This window comes from Aptenodytes forsteri, unplaced genomic scaffold (assembly GCF_000699145.1).
Source record: "Aptenodytes forsteri isolate BGI_AS27 unplaced genomic scaffold, ASM69914v1 Scaffold26, whole genome shotgun sequence".
In the NCBI taxonomy this organism is placed as follows: Eukaryota; Metazoa; Chordata; class Aves; order Sphenisciformes; family Spheniscidae; genus Aptenodytes; species Aptenodytes forsteri.
Genome location: NW_008794125.1, coordinates 1,180,921 through 1,183,810, shown reverse-complemented (window position 1 = coordinate 1,183,810; position 2,890 = coordinate 1,180,921). Strand labels below are relative to the sequence as shown.

At 53.5% G+C, this 2,890-nt stretch overlaps 1 long non-coding RNA gene across 1 annotated transcript; it reads left to right on the top strand.

Moving 5' to 3' along the window:
• On the top strand, positions 1 to 2,212 carry LOC103897296. The gene is made up of 3 exons (XR_657480.1): positions 1 to 28; positions 644 to 688; positions 1,999 to 2,212. It is a non-coding gene; the product is annotated as an uncharacterized LOC103897296 (long non-coding RNA).
• The last annotated feature ends 678 nt before the right edge of the window (positions 2,213 to 2,890 follow it).

Genomic DNA, 2,890 nt, shown 5'->3' with positions numbered 1-2,890 from the left:
CCTCTACTACCTGAAGTACCACGTCATGGTGCGTGCGGCCCCTCTGTGCGGCCTCCGAAGGAAAAGGGGGTTCAGGGGGAGCGGGGGACGTCCGTGTTAAACCCTGGAGGAAGCTCTGCCCTAGAGAGGGGGGCCGATGCGACGAGCAGTCGCGTAAGGGGTCGTGCGGACGCGCTGGTTAAGCGGCTGCCGCCGGGTAAGGTGACTTCCCGTGGCCTGTTCGCCGCTTGTTTTTCCTTCCTTGGGTGGCACAAATATATATATATTTTTTGCGATCTCTTCTGGTAGCGACCAGCTTTGACCGGGCTGCCTCCTGCGAGCCGGAAAGCCGTGTCCTAATTGTTGCCTTCCCGGAGGAACGGTGACCCTGGGGATAACCAGGCTGCAGCTGCTGGTGTGGGGAAGGGCAGCTGACGGTGGGACAGACCGCCTGCTTCTACAGTCTAGTCTTGCCTGGGAGGCGTAATTTTATTAGCCTGAGGTATTTCTTTAACTAGCGGAAAGTGCCCGGCCTAACGAGCCTTGTACTCAGTAGAGCTTGTGTTTTAGAAGGGTTGATGTCCCTGTTTTGGAAATCCTTTATGCTTCACCTGGGTAACGCTCCTTTTTCCTTACCCCCTCCTCCTCTTCTCTCCCCTTCCAGAAAATGCCGCACGGTGTTGTTATGTCAAATCCACGGGTATTCCCAGTAAGTCTATTAATACTTGTTTTATCTTCCAGCTTGGTAAAACAGGCCGACAAGGGGTGACTTGGGGAGAAGTACAGGTCTGTGCAGTAGCCGTGCAGGGAGGATCTCTAGAAGGATGAGCTTGATACTGAGGGCAGGCTGCCCTGGAGCAGCACAGTATTTCTGAGCAGTTTTCATCTTGTCCTCGGGGCAGACAGTCCCTGTTTCAGCGGTAGCTCCCTCCGTAGCAGCAAACTTCCAAGTACCTGGCTGACAGCGCCGCCCCTCCTGGGCGGAAAACACAAATGTTCCCGTATGGGAATGGGAGCGTTAGTTACTGCGCAGTAACGGCATCTTTGCGGAGGGGTTTGGGTGTTCAGAGCCTCTGTGAAAGCGGGATTATTAACGCGTGGAATGACAGCGAGGAGCGGTTCTGCTTCTCGCTGACAGGAGCGGCGATTGTCAGGAGTCGGGAGGGGTTCGGCGCTGAGCGTGTCGGTTCTGGCCGCACGAGCTTGGTCCCGGGCGCCCCTGAAGGTCCCCCAGGCTCAGGGGTCCCCAGAGAGAGAGGGCCGTGCCACCCTCAGCTTGGGCTTAGGGTTGCGATGTGGAGAGTGTCGGATTGTTTGGTCTTTACCGGTTTTCGGACTGCTCCGAGACATTGCTCGTTGCTTGGTGTAGCGAGTCGGTGGGCAGATATTCTCGTATAAGTTTAGCTTTGCTATTTCTGCCAGTTGCACATTTTTTTTGCATAAAATCTGCCTAATTGTGCCTTATCTGAAATAAAATAAAGCTCCATCCCTGACAACTACACAGCGACATACCGAAGGTCAAGCCGTGGGCCTCTGACTTCAGCCTGATTACTCGCCCAGGTTAGGTCAGCTCAGCAGGCCAAGACGGTCCCTGAAGCTGTAACAAACAGCAGCTGGGCATCAGGTTGATTTCTGAGGGATTACGTAGCTCCTCCTGGGCTGCAAGGCCGTGGGTTTGGAGACTCCCTCACAGCCGTGCTGTGGCGAAGGTGGTTACGCAGCGCTGTAAGTCCCATATGCATTTTTTAAAACAATACAGTCTCGAAATGTTTGGCTCCGGTTCTGTAGCTGAAAGGAAAGGGGTGAAGCAAGTACAGATTTCAGGTAATTTGGCTGTGATGTTATTTCAGTGTCCTGGGGAATGCTGAGTGAATTGAGGGTGGTCTGAGTAAGTTGTACTAAGATTTTTTTTTTTGTCTGGAAGTGGGGACAGCTGCAGCTTAGTTGAGAGACTGTGCTGTGTGAAGGGAGAGGCTGGGCGTAGGAGAAAACGCTCACCATCCTCTCTCGTTCCGTCAGGGGGACAGAATTTTAGAGACGGGAGAAATTATTCCACCCCTGAAAGAAGAACCCGATGAGCACCACTGATGGCTACAGGCTGATTTCCTCCTTCAGCGAACAAGGCGAGCACTGCAGCTGCTTTCTCTCTTCTATAAAAGAGTCTTTATTCCGCATTGCCTCAGCTTTTCTGTCATTTACTTTCTCCTTAGTCCAATTTGTTCAGTTGCTACTCATACGGGAGTTTCTCTTTTGCCTTCATTGAGCGTCGTTGCTAAGCCCCGGTGATCTCCAGGCCCCTTTCCTGAACTTTTTCTCTGACCTGCCAAGATCTGGCGGCAGGACAACGTGGGCCTTATAGTAACAGGAGAGATGCTATAGATCCCGGGGGACTGTGGAACAGTCTGCTCAAAGGACGGGTGTCGCGGCGAGCTCCTGCACACGCGCACAACGGCGGTCCTCTTCACCAGTCTAGCAAGCCCTTTTCTACCAACCAGTTCTGACAGAGGCTTCCAGTGAAAATTAAGCTTCCACCTGCGTCATCCCACTTCTCTGCCAAGAGAGGGTAGCAGAAGTGGCGCTGCTGCCAAAAATTCTTTATTCTTTACCCTTTGCCCTTTCTGAGTTGGAGTCTCCCTGCCCGCACTGGCCCCACGTACCCGCGGCACTTCGTACTGGGGAAGACTGGCCCCTAATCAAGTGCTAAATCTGCAAGTATTTTGGTGGCTACTTTGGGGATAGAAATGACTAAACCAGCAATCCAAAGGGTAACCTGAGGCACGTAAGGGGAGGGGCTGGGACAGAAGCCCTTCATGACCTCATGGAACCACGTGTGACCGGTACCGCCAGTGTTTGTGAGGTCAAGGTGACAGGCAGGAGCCCCCCTGCTGTCCCTGGGGGCAGCCAGACCTCT